Source organism: Microcaecilia unicolor, chromosome 3, assembly GCF_901765095.1.
Source record: "Microcaecilia unicolor chromosome 3, aMicUni1.1, whole genome shotgun sequence".
In the NCBI taxonomy this organism is placed as follows: domain Eukaryota; kingdom Metazoa; phylum Chordata; class Amphibia; order Gymnophiona; family Siphonopidae; genus Microcaecilia; species Microcaecilia unicolor.
Genome location: NC_044033.1, coordinates 16409583 through 16428742, shown reverse-complemented (window position 1 = coordinate 16428742; position 19160 = coordinate 16409583). Strand labels below are relative to the sequence as shown.

General features: G+C 51.5%; 1 protein-coding gene across 2 annotated transcripts in view; it reads right to left on the bottom strand.

Annotated features, from left to right (window-relative positions):
* The window catches only part of DAAM2 (dishevelled associated activator of morphogenesis 2), a 482413-nt gene that overhangs the window by 269770 nt on the left and 193483 nt on the right, over positions 1-19160 (bottom strand). The window lies entirely within an intron of this gene.

Here is a 19160-nt window from a genome sequence, read left to right as displayed (position 1 = left end):
TTCCCTTTCCCTAATGTCACTTATGTTTAATCTGAAAGAGCCTTATTCCCACATAGCCATCTAGGGGAATCCAGTAGGCCTGAGCCCTGTGATCCTCTAAACTGGTTTTCCACAGGATGTGGCCTTGTGGGAATCCCGAAACCCTGGTCTGAAAAGAAATAACAGAAACTGCAGGCATCTAAATTGGAGTCTTTCATAACCATATATGACACACTCATCAGAACCAAGGAGGTTTAATAAGACAGGAGATGACATGAGCCTATTTGGCCTGTTATATGGGCTGAAGCCAGTAGGCGAAGCTTGCTGCCATATTGAGTGACCCAAAACATTTGCAGACGCTATTGAAAACAATAACAAACTTGTGAGGTTTATATTGTTTTATTAAACCTGCTTGGTTCTGCTTTTTTCTATTAGGAGTTGGGGGGAGGAAAAGCTAAGACGGTTAGGGCTCTTCAGCTTGGAGAAGAGGCGACTGAGGGGTGATATGATAGAAGTCTACAAGATAATGACCGGAGTAGAGCGGACAGATGTGAAGCATTTGTTACACTTTCAAACAACAACAAAACCAGGGGACACAAGATGAAGCTAGAATATGGTAGATTTAAAACAAATAGGTGAAAGTTTTTCTTTACTCAGCGTGTAGTTGGACTCTGGAACTCGTTGCCGGAGAATGTGGTGGCAGCGGCTGACCTTACGGAGTTTAAGGGGGGTTTGGACAGATTCCTGAAGAAAAAGTTCTTTGAACATTATTTAAAATTTTTTTTTTTTTTTTTTTTGGGGGGGGGGGGGGGGGGGGGTTGCCGGATTCTTGAAGCCTGGATTGGCTGCTGTCGGAGACAGGATGCTGGGCTTGATGGACCCTTGGTCTTTTCCCAGTATGGCGGTGCTTATGTGTTTATGTGCTTACTAGTAAAACATGCCCGTTTCTGGCGCAAATGAAACGGGCGCTAGCACGGTTTTCCTCCCAAACCCCCCCTCCCTACTCACCCCTTCGGCGTAGTGAAGGCACTGACCGCCATTGTTGTGGACCTCGGCACGCCACCTTCAATCTGCTGAGTCGTTGGTTGTGAAGCCACTGACGCCATTGCTCCGCCCTCGACGTCATGACGTTTGACGCGAGGGCGAGGCCCCAACACAGTGATTTCGGTGGCTTCACCACCACGAACCCTTCGAACCGGAAGGAAGTGCCCGGAGGTCCTGACAGTGACGTCAGTGTCCTCAGAACCTTGAGGTTGAGTTTTATTATATAGCATGTGATTTGGTGTCTGCGCGGGGGAGACGGCTTCTACTTTTTGACATCATGCCGTCTCCTGTCGTATTAAACCTCCTTGATCAGAACGTCAGCCTGGGTGAGGCCTTCACCTGTTCCACTCCAACTAAGGCCAGTGAACAATGAAAGCCAGTACTCAGGGCTTCTGGCCCCTCATTATTCCCTGCCAAACTGTAGCATTTGACTACTTGAGCAGTGAACTTTCCACAAGAAAGGGTAAATGAGGTTTGGAAAAAAAATCCTACGCTCACCCCTCCCCTCTCTGCAGTGTAATTTGCAGTTGTTTACCGAAATAGATTTATGTTTATGAGTTGACAAAGACTTGCACTTTTGGCATGGTGCAGGCTTCTCTTAAATCGCAGGAAGCACGGGCCTTGTAACAAGACTCCGAAACCAACATATGTTCACACTTGATCCAGGTTCGAGACCGAGCTTGTTTGTTTCCATCAGACAGCCACTAATCAAATGGATTGCCAAACTTCTCCACGCACAAAATAAAGCAATCCTGCAGGCGGTAATTAACTCGCTGAGCCGACAAAGAGAAATTTATGCAGCCACAGTTTCTGATGGGCAAGGCCCAGAATGGGAAAATCATAAAATAACTTATTCCGGAAAGTTCTGCGAGGGGTCCTTTTACTATGTGTTATCGTCGCACGTGTTTTTGATACGCTCTGATGCCCCCTTTTACCACAGCGAGTAAAAGGCCGTCTTTTTTTCCCGAAAAGAAACGGACGTGCGGTCGAAGAACCACTTACCGTGCGGCCATTTCGGAGGGAAGTATCTCCGCTACTCATTTGTAGCGCCAGAAATGGAACACGCTGGGGGTGGGAACTACCGAGCCCGGTGGTAGTTTCCATAATGGCAAGCGGTCACACACACACACAGACCTCCATTCCTATACACTCTCCCTTCCTTCCCCTAACCCCCTCTCCCAACCCTCCCCTGTTGTTTCATCCTTTGCACCAATCAGTGGAAGAATAAGCATAGTGGTTTATTTTATTTTATTTATTTGTTACATTTGTACCCCACATTTTCCCAGCTATTTGCAGGCTCAATGTGGCTTACATAATGCCGTAAAGGCGTTCGCCAGTCGGTTGATAACAAATACAAGGTTGTATTGTGGTCGAAAGAGGTAGGTGTGTGTCAGGCACCTTGAAGGTCAAAGGGAATGAAGATTGTATATTGTCCAGTGCGATCATTGGTTGTGTTGTGTTGCTGGGTGTTGGAATTTATGTTGGATTGGTGAGGTAAGCCTTTTTGAAGAGGTTGTTTTTTAGTGATTTTCTGAAGTTTAGATGGTTATGGATTGTTTTTACATCTTTTGGGAGTCTATTCCATGGTTGTGGTTAGTGTGCTGCGCTGAGAATCAGAGAAGACTGAGTTCAAAACCCATCGCTGTTCCTTGCAACCTTTGGTAAGTCACTTCGTTCGTCATTATTTCAGCTATAAAATTTGAGTCCTCCAAGGCCAGGGTAATACCCAGAGGAGTAGGCCAGGTTGAGGGCATGGGGGGAGTGGAGAGCAGACTTCCGACAGCGCTGGCACGTATTTTAAACGCGACAGATCGTGTGAAAAATAGGCGCTGGTGCCGTCGGAAGTCTGTTTGAGGGAGCGGCCGCTCCCCTGGCAACCCACCTGTACTGGCATGAATCTTGTCTTGAACTACCGCTGAAAAGGCATGACTTACATAAAAAAATTAAATAACACGTGTACAGCCCAGGGGCGTAGCCAGACTTCGGTGGGAGGGGGTCCAGAGCCCCCCATGGCGCCGCTGACCCCCCCCTGTCAATGCCGACCCACCCCGCCGCCGCCGCCACCAACTTTGACCCCTCCCCTCCGCCGCCGACCCTCTCGACCCCCCTCCCCCCACCGCCGTCACCTACCTTTGCTGGCGGGGGACCCCAATCCCCGCCAGCCAAGGTTCTCTTCTGCCGGCGCAAGACTTCATTCTATTTCTGAGTCTGACGTCCTGCACATTGTACGTGCAGGACGTCAGACTCAGAAACAGAACAAACCCTTGCGCCGGAAGAAGAGGACTTCGGCTGGTGGGGGTTGGGGTCCCCTGCAAGCAAAGGTAGACCACGGTGACGGCAGCGGCAGGGGAGGGTTGGCGGCGGGAGGGGGGGTCAAGAGGGTCGTCGGCAGGGGGGTCCAGGGCCAAATCTAAGGGGGTCCAGGCCACCGTGGCCCCACGTAGCTACACCATTGGTACAGCCCTCTCCTCCTTCCACATTGCCTAATGGGTAATGCGGTGGCCTGAGAGCTGGGATAACTATTCCCACTGCAGCTGCCTGTGACTTAGGGGACCTTTTACAAAAGTGCGTTAGGTGCTACTTGCACCAAAACGAGACTACCGCCAGGTTACCACGATCCCCCGGCAGTAATTTCAGATTTGTCGGGCGCCTATAAAGCCTGTATGATTTACTTATTTATTTCCTCCTACACACGTTGTTTCCCAGCAGTAATCAGCAGTCGGCGCACAGTAAACCGTCACCGTGCGTGCAGCGTGTAAGCCCTTACCGCTAGATCAATGGGTGGCGTTAAGGGCTCAGGCCAGTTTTGGGCGCGTGCTGGTTTCAGTTTTACCGCACGTCCTTTTCCCGTCCCATTTTTAAAAAGCCCTTTCTTGCAGACGCGGTAAAAACTGGCCCGGTGCGCACCCAATACACGCGCCTACACTTCCGCAGGCCACTTTTTACTGTGGCTTAGTAAAAAGACCCCTTAACCCTCTATTGCCCCAGCTGCAAAATAAGTACCTGTATATAATATGTAGACCACTTTGATTGTAACCACAGAACATAGTAACATAGTAGATGATAGCAGAAAAAGACTTGCACGGTCCATTCAGTCTGCCCAACAAGATAAACTCATATGTGCTACATTTTGTGTATACCTTACTTTGATTTGTATCTGCCATTTTCAGGGCACAGACCGTAGAAGACTTGCCCAGCACTAGCCCCGCCTCCCAACCACCAACCCCGCCTCCCTCTCCCCCCCCCCCCCCCCCCCCCCCCCACCGGCTCTGCCACCCAATCTCAGCTAAGCCACCCAATCTCGGCTATCCCCTTTCCTTTCTTCAAGGATCTAGAAGACTTTTGTCTTTTCCGTTATGTTTTTAATTATTTGTTGATAATTGCTGGTTTGCAGTAATTTTTTTATGTTATTTATTATGTATGAGTCTAAGTATTTATTATGCATGTTTCCTTGTACTCTCCTTAGATAGCTGAAAGGCGGACTGGAAATGTTTTAAATAAATTGTGTTTAAATAACCTCTGTTCAGTTTTGGAGGCCGTGTCTTGCTAAGGATGTAAAATAAATTGAAGCGGTGCAAAGAAAAGCTACAAAAATGGTATGGGATTTGCGTTGCAAACCGTACGAGAGACTTGCTGAACATGTATACCCTGGAGGAAAGGAGAAACAGGGGTGATATGATACAGACATTCAAATATTTGAAAGGTATTAATCCGCAAACGAACCTTTTCCGGAGATGGGAAGGCGGTAGAACGAGAGGACGTGAAATGAGATTGAAAGAAAAGGGAAATGGAAATGGGACTTGATATACTGCCTTTCTGTGGTATTTTGCAACTACATTCAAAGCGGTTTACATATATACAGGTACTTATTTTTGTACCTGGGGCAATGGAGTGTTAAGTGACTTGCCCACAGTCACAAGGAGCTGCAGTAGGAACCGAACCCAATTCCCCAGGATCAAAGTCCACTGCACTAACCACTAGGCTACTCCTCCACTGGAGCTGATACTGTGATGTCATAATGCCTCATTCCACCAATGCCTGAGCCAACCTCATCAGTAATGTCACAATGGCTTGATTGCCCAATACTTGGCTCACTTCTGATATTGTGATGTCATAAGGGAAAGGGGGAAAGGGAAATGGGACTTGATATACCGCCTTTCTGTGGTATTTTGCAACTACATTGAAAGCGGTTTACATATATACAGGTACTTATTTTTGTACCTGGGGCAATGGAGTGTTAAGTGACTTGCCCACAGTCACAAGGAGCTGCAGTAGGAATTGAACCCAATTCCCCAGGATCAAAGTCAACTGCACTAACCACTAGGCTACTCCTCTAGTAGCCTAGTGGTTAGTGGCAGACTCAAGAAAAATGTTACGAAGTATTTTTTCACAGAGAGAGTGGTGGATACTTGGAATGCCCTCCCGCGGGAGGTGGTGGAGATGAAAACGGAATTCAAAAATGCGTGGGATAAACATGAAGGAATCCTGTTCGGAAGGAATGGATCCTCAGAAGCTGAGCCAAGATTAGGTGGCAGAGCCGGTGGTGGGAGGCAGGGCTAGTGGTGGGGAGGCGGGACTAGTGCTGGGCAGACTTCTACGGTCTGTGCCCTGAAAATGGCAGATACAAATCAAGGTCAGGTATACACATAAAGTAGCACATATGAGTTTATCTTGTTGTGCAGACTGGATGGACCTTACAGGTCTTTCTCTGCCGTCATCTACTATGTTACCACATTATTATGTAAATCAAGGCCTTCAGTGGTGCTTCCAGGGTTAGTGTAGCTAAATGGCCACAATTGGAAGTGTTCTGAAAAGTACTCATTAAACAGTTTGCATCAGATGTAATGAGTAAATTCTATAGCATTAATGAGCAAGGTGAAGCATACAGCACATGTGTTCCAAGCAATTCATGCATTCCACCGACACGTATAACGTCAGCCATTTGCGAGCACCATTGTTGAAACACCCGAGGCCGCGATTTGAGAAACAAGCGAGTCCCACTAGCCCTGTGAAGCAAGAGAGACAGCCGACAAACCAGTAAAATATTTTCAATCCTTAGCAGTTTGGATTTCCTCAGAAAAGCCTGTTCTCAGGGCCTGCTGAAGAATGTTTACTCTGTGGGTTGCAGCAGGGGGTGGGAGGATAGCACTGCTATGGAAAAGAGCCATTTCAGCCCCTCCGTTCTTCGCTCAATGGAAAGTCACAGTGTGTGTGTGTGTGAAGACATCATTGTTGCTTGGTTCATTTGGAAGAAATGCATTTCCAGGACAGCGTGGGGGAAGCAGGAGCATTTTTTTGTTGTGGATTTGAGTGTATTCCATGACGATTACCTCATCTTTAAACTTTAGACTGATGTCTCCGTAAAGGCCGCTTGCGTTGTAATACACACCCTATCTCCATGCAGCAGGACCCAGCTATGGCTGAAATTTCCAGACTGGAATGATGGCTGCCGCAGTGTGTAGATACTGAAACCATTGCTATAAATATCAATTCATTATTTCATTCTGTCTTCTCCTGTCTTTAGTGCCATAACGATGTCTTCTCGCCCCTCCCTATCCTAACGAGGCACCAGAACTTATAAAGCAGTACAGAGGGCAATTTTCAAAGCCATTTCTGCGGGCGCAACAGTGCTTTTCCCCATGGAAATGGATTATTCCGAAACTGCCCATCCTAGGCGCAGGCACAACTACCCACCCTGAGCTGCTTCACGCCTACTTTAAACCCGCTGGAACGAAAAGGCATTCTTGGGCGGAGTCTGGAATTTTCACAGCATGCGCATATTTTTAGTAAGAAAAAATATCTGAACAAATTAGCAGCTGTACATTCCTGCGTAACTTTCAAGTGTACAGCGCTGCGTACACCTAGTAGCGCTATAGAAATAAACTTCCTGAGCCCCTACGTCTTGCCCCATCCTTGGCCACCTTTAAATCTAGACTGAAATCCCACCTCTTTAACATTGCTTTTGACTCGTAACCACTTGTAACCACTCGCCTCCACCTACCCTCCTCTCTTCCTTCCCGTTCACATTAATTGATTTGATTTGCTTACTTTATTTATTTTTTGTCTATTAGATTGTAAGCTCTTTTGAGCAGGGACTGTCTTTCTTCTATGTTTGTGCAGCACTGCGTATGCCTTGTAGCGCTATAGAAATGCTAAGTAGTAGTAGTAGTAGTAGTAGTAGAAATGATAAGTAGTAGTAGTAGTAGTCTTTAAGATTCCAGAATCTTGCTACTCTTTGGGATTGCGGAATCTTGCTACCCTTTGTCCTTATCCCTTATTTGTCCTGTTTGTCTGTCCTAATTAGATTGTAAGCTATGTCGAGCAGGGACTGTCTCTTCACATTCAAGTGTACAGCACTGCGTACGTCTAGTAACGCTTTAGAAATGATTAGTAGTAGTAGTAGTAGTAGTAGTCTTTGGGATTCCGGAATCTTGCTATTCTTTGGGTTCCAGAATCTTGCTACTCTTGCAGATTTTGGAATCTTGCTACCCTTTGTCCTTATCCCTTATTTGTCCTGTTTGTCTGTCCTAATTAGATTGTAAGCTATGTCGAGCAGGGACTGTCTCTTCATGTTCGAGTGTACAGCGCTGCGTACGTCTAGTAGCGCTATAGAAATGATAAGTAGTAGTAGTAAAATTCTGCAAAATCAATGGCATAAGCCAGTGGGTCCCAAGCCCGGTCCTGGAGGCACCCCAGCCAGTCGGGTTTTCAGGGTATCCACAATGAATATTCATGAGAGAGATTTGCTTGCACTGCTTCTACTGCATGCAAATTTGTCTCATGACTATGCATTGTGGATATCCTGAAAACTCGACTGGCTGGGGGGCCTCCAGGACCGGGCTGTGGGCAATTACAAACATTACCTCCATTCCTAAAGGTTTTGGGGTTTTTTTGCAAAAAATCTGATGCTGCTGTCTACCGTAGTTCCAACCAACAACCTTTACATGGAAAGCACTGGGAGGGTAGATGAAAGTGGAACAGCATGCACCCCATCACCCACAATGCCTTGCAGTAAGCAGCCCTCAATTTCTAGAGTGTTATCTCGTGCAAACTGAGAAGAAAAACATACACAGTGATTTCAAAGTCACCCAGTGAACCTTCTTGGGAGTAACCCTACACTTTGACTGGAATAAAGGGCGACCAAAACCAAATCCGCAGCCAAAATTCACCTTTCGCTTTCAGCTGCAACTGAAGCCGAAACGGTCAAGCCCCCCCCCCCCCCCCCCTTCCAGCAGAAAATGGGTCCCATCAGGCTGCCCTCCCCTCCCCCCACCCACAGGCAGAGTGTGGGTCCTCCTAGGCCACTTGACCACCTGTAGGCCCTCCCTGGGCCCTCCTTAAGAAGCCCTGGTGGTCTAGTGGCCACTTTGGGGCAGGAGTGAGTGCTGGTTATATAGTTAAAACAGCTGCCACAGCTTCTCCAGAGACTGCCGTGGAAGGTCGCAGCAGATATTTTGAGATTGGAACCAGTATAGGCAGAAGCAATCTCCAGTCACTCCTGCCTATGCTGGTTTCAATCTCAAAATTGCTACTATGACCTCCTGGAGCAGGAAGTCGTGGCAGCAATTTCACTGTGCCACTGGCACGGGCAGGAGCGAGCGGGGGTTCGTTCCTGCCCCAAGGAGGCCACTAGACCACCAGGGCTTCCTAAAGTAGGCCCAGAGAGGGCCCATGGGTGGTCTGGAGGGGTGAGGGAGGGCAGAATGGCCGAACCCAGATTTCAGTGTCACAACCGAACCCAAACTTCGGTTTGCCTCCACTCTTGAACCCACTCCCCGAGCAGCTACGGCTAACTGAAGACTACCTCTACTTCAGGAAACAAGTGAAAGCCCAGCTTTTCTCCCAAGCCTCTAAACGACCGTGGCAACTGACTATCCAGTCGCTCTGCATCTGGGCTAGCTCGCTGCATATCCTGAAACTAAGACCAGTTTCACAAACCTTGCTCAGCTGGGCATATAATTTTGCTCTCAATCTAGTCGCCAAATTACCTTTCATTTACCCATTCTGTATGTGCATACGTTCCAACTATGGTTTGTCCTCTCTGCTACCTATTAAGATGGTTCATTTGTATTGTGCTGATATTGTGAATATTACACCTATGTTATATGAATGTTCTGCCATGCTGTCTACTATGGTGTATCATTTGTATTCTGATGGAACTTATATTTCTGTTATATGAATATAGTACTGTGCTGGATCTTGAGGTGATAGTATCTGAGGTGTAGCCAGAAGTGTGTAGCCAGAAGACTGTTAGGCTGTATAGAGAGAGGTGTGACCAGCAGAAGAAAGGAGGTGTTGATGCCCCTGTATACAGCGTGGGCAGATGGGAAAAATTTTCCCCACCCAAAATCGGCTCTAAACCAGCCCAAAACTCACCCAAAGTCAAACCCCGCCCCCAACGTCACTGACCCCGCCTCCAACCTCACCGCCCCCGCCCCCAACGTCACTGACCCCCGTCCCCTGATGTCACCTCTGATGTCATTAACCCCGCCCCTGATGTCAACCCTACCCTGGAAAAGCTTCTATTGGACCAAATTGGACCAATAGAAGCTCCAGAAAAGCTTCTATTGGACCAAATTGGACCAATAGAAGCCCCCGAAAAAAGCGCAAACCCTGCACAGCTGCAACGAAAAAGAAGCCCAATTTCCCCGCAGCCCGCAGCCTTCAAAAATTTCCAGCATCCTGGCTTAAAAACCAGCCCAATTGGGTGGGAAACCCACCCATCTGGCAACACTGCCTGTATAAGTCGTTGGTGAGGCCCCACCTAGAGTATTGTGTTCAGTTTTGGAGGCCGTATCTTGCTAAGGATGTAAAAAGAATTGAAGCGGTGCAAAGAAAAGCTACAAAAATGGTATGGGATTTGCGTTACAAGACGTATGAGGAGAGACTTGCTGACCTACCACTACTACTACGTATCATTTCTATAGCGCTACAAGGCATACACAGCGCTGTACACCATACACAAAAAAGACAGTCCCTGCTCAAAGAGCTTACCATCTGAACATGTATACCCTGGAGGAAAGGAGAAACAGGGGTGATATGATACAGACGTTCAAATATTTGAAAGATATTAATCCGCAAACGAACCTTTTCCGTAGATGGGAAGACGGTAGAACTAGAGGACATGAAACGAGATTGAAGGGGGGCAGACTCAAGAAAAATGTCAGGAAGTATTTTTTTCACGGAGAGAGTGGTGGATACTTGGAGAACTCTTTTATTAAAAAAGAAACGCAAAGCCATACAGAAACATATAACCCCAAACCAAATATATACAAACAAGTCCCCCACCTTAAATCCACCTATCTACCTATATACACTGTCAACCCCCACCCATCCTAAAATGAAATTAAATGAACATAAAATTCAAATAAAACTCGAAGCCAATTCAAAATAAACTGTCCAACCCCTCTATGGAGGTTTCAAGTGCACATGCCTCCATCAAACATTGGTTCTTGCTATCCCCTCCGCCACCAGTTCCCACTGGGCTACCCCCTGGACCGCCCGAACCACCTCCCAACTAACGCTGTCGGCTGATCGGTAGTCCTGGTGCAAGGAGACCCCACACCGAGCCATCCAGAGGCTAAACCGGAGTATCACCGAGATGAGGAACTCCGTCACCGGATCTAACCACCCACCTCCCCCCTGCCGCCCGTAAACCCAATCTGCATATGAATATGAATTAAAACTCGGGATGTGTAATAATGCTGCTACCCTGCCACATACCATTCATGTAAAAGGGCATTTCCGTAAAAAATGTTCCATCGTTTCCTCCCTCCCCACGCACTCCCCCCTTGGGCAATCCCGTTCCTGCACATTCCTGTAGTTAATATTCCCTCTGACATACAATTTCCCGTGAAAAGACAGCCAAGCAATGTCTCTGTATTTCGGCGGGATCCTCCGTGAGGCCACCAACCGCAAGCCCTGGTGGATACTTGGAATGCCCTCCCGCGGGAGGAGGTGGAGATGAAAACGGTAACAGAATTCAAACATGCGTAGGATAAACAGAAAGGAATCCTGTTCAGAAGGAAGGGATCCTCAGGAGCTTAGCCGAGATTGGGTGGCAGTGCCGGTGGTTAGGAGGCGGGGCTAGTGGTTGGGAGGCGGGGCTAGTGCTGGGCAGACTTCTACGGTCTGTGCCCTGAAAATGGCCGATACAAATCAAGGTCAGGTATACACATAAAGTAGCACATATGAGTTTATCTTGTTGGGCAGACTGGAGAATTCCTTTATTAAATGAAAGCGGAAAATCAAATTTCAATACATTACACTGTGCAGTTATAAAGCCAGCCCCTCTATACTTTTATACAAAAATGCAAATTTTACACAAAAAACCGTCCCCCCCAACCCCCCCCCCAAACATTCAACTCAACTTCAAGCGTACATGCTTCCACCAAACCCCAAAGGTCTTTACCCCCACCTCCACCCGTTCCCATCGGGCCACTTCCTGGACAGCTCGGACAACGTCCCAGGAGACCTGCTCAGCAGACCTGCACTCCTGGCCCAGGGACACCCCCGCAGCGAGCCATCCATAGGCAGTATCTGATGATAACTGAGATTAGAAAGGCGGTACCTGGCTCTAGCCGCCCCGTCTCCCCCTGCCTCCCATACACCCAGTCCGCATAGGTGTAGGACGTGAAGCTGGGGATGGCCAGCAAGGCAGCCACTCTCCGGCAAACCGCTACGGAGAATGGACACTCCTTCAGGAAGTGGTCCATGGTCTCCAGCCGGCCAGCACACTCCCCCCTCGGGCAGTCTCGGTCCTGCTGGTTCCTACACCGAAGGTTTGCCCTAACATACAACCTGCCATGTAGGGACAGCCAAGCAATGTCCCTGTACTTGTGTGGGATGCGTTTGGATGAAATAAAACGCAGGCCCTGCCTCAGCACGGGCTCCGGAGCATCCCTAAGAGCCAGGGGAGAGGAGAAGCGTTGGGAGCGAACCCGCTCCACCCAGATCTCCCTCTGCCCTGCCCTAACTTCCTCCCATGTAATGTCCCACAGCCGAACCAGCTTTACCAAAGATTTATAGTAGCCTACCCCCTCCGGGAACCCTTTCCGCAACCGTCCCACCCTACCTCCCCCCAACCAAGGACCCCAAAATCCCTCCCACCACTGGACAACACTGTGTACCCATCCTGGGGCATTCAGACCCCCCCGCCCGCCCCAGGTTAAACTGGATGAAGAGGGAGGAGAATAGCAAGACTGGGTTTACCATTCCCACCCCCCCTTCCTCCCGCGACCGGTAAGTGAAATTACGTCGAACTGGGTTCATCCTGTTCCCCCACAGGAGTTGAAAGAACACGCTGTAAATTGCCGTGAAACAGCGTTCCGGCAGGAGACAGATGTAGCTCAGGAACAGGAACATGGGGACCACCTGGCTCTTCAGCAACCGGACCCGGTCCTCCATGGGCATCCGCCACCCCTTCCAGCGGTCCACCTTCTCCCTCGCCTCCGCTATCCTTTGTTCCCAATTTTCCCGCCCGTAATCCCCTCCCCCAAAATACACTCCCAAAACCCTCATTTTCTCTATCCCATCCGGGAACCCTCCACCTAAATTAAACCGCCGTCCCTCTGGCCCCACCCACAAGCTGGTGCTCTTGCCAGGTTTACCCGAGACCCCGAAGCCTGGGAGTATGCTGCAAGGGTCTCCTGCAGCCTCCTCCCCTCCCTGCGATCCGCCACCCAGACGGTGATATCGTCCGCATAGGCGATGACTCGCAACACATTCCCTTTGCCTACCTCCACTCCTCTGAGCCCGTCCTCCCCCCCCCCCCCCTTCCAGCCTCCTCACCAGGGGATCAATGGCGAAAGCGTACAGCAGGGGGCTCAACGGGCACCCCTGCCGCACCCCCGCCGAGATCCCCACCTCCGCCCCCCTCCATACATTCACCAGGGGAAAGAATCGCGCCCCCGCATACAATAACTGAAGTTGCGCGATCCATTCCCCCGGGAATCCATAGTGGTCTAAGACCTTCCATAAAAAACCCCACTGCACTCGGTCGAAAGCCTTGTCCTGGTCCAAGGCCACGACCAGCCTGCCCTCTCCCACCCGACTACGTTCCAGGCCCTCCCTCACCCAGGCCACTGCCTCTAACACCCCCCTTCCCGGGACCCCACACCCCTGCGGGGCTGCCAGCACTTCCCCGGAGATCTTCCTCATGCGGGCAAGGAGCATGTGAGCGAAGATCTTCCGGTCGGTGTTCAGAAGTGCAATCGGCCGCCAATTTGCCACATCCTGGGGGTCCTTGCCTTTGCTAAGGAGGACCAAAGCTGATGCCCCCATCGACTCAGGCAAGGATCCCCCTGTTCGTGCCGCCTCCTAGATTGCCAACAAGACCGGCGCCAACTGATCCCTAAACCGCTGGTAGAACTCTGCCGGGAGTCCGTCTGGCCCCGGCGCCGTCCTGCGCCGCAAGGCCCCAATGGCCTCCTGTACCTCCCGCAGCGTCCACGGCTGCAGCAAGGCCCGAAGATGAGGCCCCCCCCTTACCCACCCCTGGGGTTTCCTCAATGTACCTCGCCATGGCCTCCTCCCCCAAACCGTTGGTCCAAAAAGACCCGCCCAAAGTGGGTCCCCACCACCTGCAAGATACCTTCCCTAGACTGCTGGAGCGTCCCCCCCTCATCCCTTAACCCCTCTACCACCCTCCTCTCCCTTCTTTCCTTACAGCAGTCATAAGGGTTCGGGCTGAGCAGCTTCCCGAAGTCCCGCTCATAGACGAGGGAAGAGTACCGATTGTATTGTACCCGTTCCACCTCCTGCTGCAAGGCCTCAATGTCCTCCCTCCTCCCTCCCCTGGAAATCAAATTGTCCCTTCGCTTCCTCAGAGCAGTTCCTAGCCGGGTGACCTCCCTCCCCTGCCTCCTCGCCTGACAGAGAAAGAACCCCCTGGTGCGGTGTTTCAAAACTTCCCACCAGTCCCCTAGGGAAGGGAAGACACCCTGAATGGATACCTGGCCTGCCAGAAACTCCAGATACTCCTGGTACAACACCCCCTCCCTCAACCATTTCTGATTTAAACGCCACAATCCTTTCCCCAATCCGTGAATCCCCCCTCACCCCAGCTCGACCAGCACCATCTTGTGGTCTGAGAAATCAACCTCTACCACCCTTGGTGCCTTCCCACACGCCCCTCCCCGAACTAAAAACCGGTCGATTCTACTTCTACAAGTGCCCCGGGCAAAAGTGAAACCCTGCGTCCAACCACCAAACTCTATGTGCGCGTCCACCAATCCTGTTCCCTTCATGATCCCTGCTAGCCGTACCCCATCGTAACCTACTTGCGCCGCCCTCCCCCCCATCCTCCTTCCTCAGGACTGTGTTAAAATCCCCCCCCCCCCCCCCCACCACACTAGCTGCCGTGAGGTGTAAAGGTACGGCCGAATTTTCCCAAACAGTGCTGCCCTTCCCCGTTTGCTTTGCGGCCCGTAGATGTTAATCACCCGCAAAGCCACCCCCCGCAATCTCACATCTAACACCAGACACCTCCCAATTCCCAGCTCCACCACCCTCTGGATCTCTACTTTAAATGTTTTGAAGAGGATGCCTATCCCCCCATACCGTTCCCCTGCCAGACCCCAAATAGAGGGCCCCCATCTCCAGGCCTGCTTTGCCCGCCGAACCTCCTCCAGCGTTCGCAGCCTGGTCTCCTGCAGAAGAAAACAGTCCACCGCCACGGCAGAGAGGCCATCGAACGCCAAGCATCTCGCCCTCTGGGAGGCGACACTAGCCACATTAAGTGTGGCGAATGTTAACAGCAGTCCAGCCATCATTGTGCCGTTCCATACCCCCCGCCCTCCTGGCTACCTTCCCTCTGCTCCATACTACCTCCAGGGATCCCTTCCCCTTCACCCTCCCCTTCCTCGTCCGCCCAGTCCCGGACCCCTAGCTCAAAAACACCCCCCCCCCCTTTCCTTACTTTCTTCCTCCCCTTCTTCCTCTTTTCTTCGCCCACCTCCCTCCCTCCTTGGGAGTCGTCACTGACCCTCCCCCCCCTGCCTCCTCTCCCGCCCCTTCTGCCCCTTCTTTGACCCCCTCCATCAATCCTGCCTCCAGCCCATCCTCCCTCTCCTCTCTTGCCTTCATCCCTGCCTCCTGTCCTACCCTCCTTCTCTCCCCCACCCTCCCTTCAGCCCCCCCCAATCTGCCCCCCACCTCCCCGACCTCCTCCACTACCATTTCCTCCTCTTCGTCCCTCAAAACCTTCTCCCTCTTCTTCTTCTTCCTTTTACCCGCTGTTCCCTTTCCAGCGTCTGCCATGCTTTCCAACCCATCCTGCCGGCTCATCCCATCCTCTCCTTCCTCTCCTGCCAGTTCGTCACCCCCTCCCTCATCTTCCAATCCCCTAAATCTGTTCTCTACTTCTATCCCCATTCCTGCCTCCCCTCCCCCTTCCTCCCGTACCCCCGTCACCTTCCGTTGTTTTTTTGACACCCGCGTCCAACCCTCATCTGCCCCGTCCTGCCGCTTCCGCCCTTCCCCCAACCCTTCCCCACCTCCCACTCCCTGTCCCTCCGCAGCTCCTTTCCCCCCCACCCCGGGAACCTGATCTCGCCCTACATTCACTCCCCCCCTCTCCCTCTGAACTGGACCGCCCCCTCCCATGTCCTCCTCTCCCCCGTTATGGGAGGCCCAAGGGCAAGCTCTGAATGCATGCCCCAGACCCCCACACAAATTACACCGGATAGATGCACAAGACTCCGTAGGATGCTCCTTAGACCCACACTTCCCACACTGCCGTACTGGGCACGACATACTAAAATGTCTGAATGACCCGCACTTGTGACATTGCCGCGGCTGCCCCTTGTAAAAGCAGAGGATCCGATCCCTGCCAATGAACGCCGCGGAGGGAATGTGCTGGGTCACGTGTCCTGCCTGCTTCAGCCTAACCTGCGCACACCATCCTCCCGCCCACACCCTACTGGGGTCAGGGAGTTGGACAAGGGGGTACGCAATTCTGCGTACCGCTGTAGCCAGAAGGCCAGGTCCGCCCCTGAAATGGATTCATTTCGGACCAGCAGGGTTACCTGCACCAGGTCAGGTCTGCTGATCGGTACGGCCCTAAAGTTTCTCCAATCCCCTTTCCCCCTTACCCCCTCGTATTTCTCCCAGAAGACCTCCATGCCTCGCTGGGTCAGAAAACTAACATCATACTCTGGGATATTCACCGGGTGGATACAGGCATAGAGGTCCTCTGGGAGAAATCCTAAACCCAAGACCAACTTCAGGGCCTCATCCCTACTTGGCATCCCCCCCTCCCCCACCCACCTTAACTGAATCACATTCCTCCTTTTGGGAACCTGGCCCCCCCACCCTCCCCCCCATCCTTCCCCAATGCTTCCTGCCCCCCCATTCCCCCTGCGCCCGCCCCTCCCACCTACTACCGCTGCAAAGGATGGAGCACCCCCCCACCGTCCCCCTCCTCCATCTCCTGCACTGAGACCCCCCTGCTCCTGCTGCGCCGTACCCCCCCTCTCTCTCTTGCCTCCCCTCCTCAGCCTCCCTCCCTTCTCTCCCTTCTGTCAGCAGACTTTGCACATCCCCTGCCTTCACAGTGTCCTTCTGTACCATTTCCCCTGCAGCAAAAAACCTGCCATTGTCCCCTTCAACACGTTCGCTAGAGACAGTGAGAGCAGGTTCCCCTAAATACTTGTTCCCCTCCCAATGCCCCTGACCCCCTCCCCCGCCCACCGAGCCAACCCTCCCCTCCCGGCCCGAACACTCCCCCCTGGCTCGCACCCCTGCAGCCTGGCCAACTGCAAAGTCAAAGGTACCAGTCAAGTTTCCTTCTGGCGCACACTGCAAGGCAAACACCTCCCGCTCCTCCCCCCCTCCTTCCCCCCCGGAACCTGCTCTCTGTGCTGGGTCCCTCCTTGCAATGTGCTGCTCCAGCTTTCCCTGTGCGGGCCCGCTGTTTTCCTGGGAACTGGTCTCCCCTCTGGCGTCCTGCTTCGTTGGGACTTCCTGCTCTGCCATTTTGCAAAGTAAGAGTGGCTTCCCGCACTCCAGCACCACTCGCTCTCCCAAACATGGGGAATCCTCCTGCGCTGTAGCATTCTCCTCTGCGGCCATCCCTGCTCCTCCAGCCCGATTGGCTGGCGCCTCCTGCTCCAATGTGCTGGGCGGGCATGGCATCCCGCCACCCGGCAGCGCAGTTCCTTGCCATTCTGAACCTTTTTGTGGGGAACACTGTGTGGCCTCCTGTGCTTTCTCTATCGAAAACCACTCCTTGTCTTCACCTGCCTTTCTTCCTGCATTCTCCTTTAAGAGGCAGCTCCCTGCTGGAACATCTCCACTTTCAGTCCTTAGCCCTGCTGCAGGCTGATTGGCTGGAACATCCTGCTCCTCAGAGCTTTGTCAGGCATTTTTTCCTTGCCGTCTGCTCCTACTACAGGCAATGGGAACAGGACAACCTCCTCTTCTCCAGGTAAGTTCTCTGTTTCAACTTCCACCACCACTTCTGTGGAAAAAGGTTTCTCTCCTGAAATTGCAGCCTCTGTTTCAACAATGTGAAAAGTCTTAGTGTTAAAGTTTTTTTCCTGTTCTGTTCTCCCACACTCAGGTGCTCTCAATGAGGCTTCCACAGCCCCACCTTCAGTCCTGCTTACTCCAGAAGCTGCCTGCAGAGGCCCCGACTGACTAGCAAGGTATTGCATGAATTTTAATGTATTTTGGGTGCTAGTTCCTGGCAGCTCCCCTGATGCTTCAATGTTCTGGGGTCCAAAGCCTGGGCTGATTCCTTCCTGCTCTGTTTGTTGCTTCCACTGTACCGAGGCTGACGGGGCCTGTCCCCCCGAGGCCATCCTGTCTCTGTTGATATAGAGTTCTCTCAGAGGATTTCCAGGGCCTTTCCTCAGGGCCCTCAGCAGCTGTTCTTTTTTCTGGAGAAGCCTAAGCAGCCTGGTTTCCTCTTTCATATAGGTCTTGCGATGTTCTGCTGGGGCCAGCCTGCTCAGGGCTTTTGCCATTTTGACTCGCTTCCCCAGGTCCACCACCTCCTTTTCCGTACTTTTAATTCTCTTCACCATTTTAATTATGCCACTGGCCGGGTCCTCTGGATCCTGGCAGTAGTCCACAAGCTCTTCCTCCTCTAGATCATCACTATCCTCACTGCCTTCCTCCTCCACCTCCGGCAGGGCCTCTTGACAGATCTCCATTACCACTCTTTCCTTCTCAGACCAGCTCTTCTCTAGGGCCTCCGCCAGCTCTCTCCCCCCCTCACCTGCTGGACGTCGTGCGGCCGCGAGGGGGGTACCAGTCCGGCTTCCTCCCTTGGAGTCTGGCCCTCTTCTATCCACAGGGCTCCTTTCCCTCCTCCCTGCGGCACTGCAAGGGAGGGGACTGCTTTTCCTGACCCTCTGGTCCCTGAGCCCAAGAGGCCCCATGGCCTGGGCCTGTCCTGGGGAACGCTCCCCAGAGGCCCTCCACATCCTTGGGGAGGGAGTTAGGCCTCACTCTCCTCCCACTGGAAGTCTGCAGAGCTCTCTGAAACACCTCCTTCCACCTCAGCAGACTGGATGGACCGTACAGGTCTTTATCTGCCGTCATCTATTATGTTACTATGCTAATATTATATTAATGCCATTCTTGGGACTTAATTTGTCTATTTCCAATTTGCCTCATTAGTCCGTGTTCTATGCAGACATTTGGTCATTTAACTATTGTTACGCCGTTAACATAAGTACATAAGTAGTGCCATACTGGGAAAGACCAAAGGTCCATCTAGCCCAGCATCCTGTCACCGACAGTGGCCAATCCAGGTCAAGGGCACCTGGCACGCTCCCCAAACGTAAAAACATTCCAGACAAGTTATACCTAAAAATGCGGAATTTTTCCAAGTCCATTTAATAGCGGTCTATGGACTTGTCCTTTAGGAATCTATCTAACCCCTTTTTAAACTCCGTCAAGCTAACCGCCCGTACCACGTTCTCCGGCAACGAATTCCAGAGTCTAATTACACGTTGGGTGAAGAAAAATTTTCTCCGATTCGTTTTAAATTTACCACACTGTAGCTTCAACTCATGCCCTCTAGTCCTAGTATTTTTGGATAGCGTGAACAGTCGCTTCACATCCACCCGATCCATTCCACTCATTATTTTATACACTTCTATCATATCTCCCCTCAGCCGTCTCTTCTC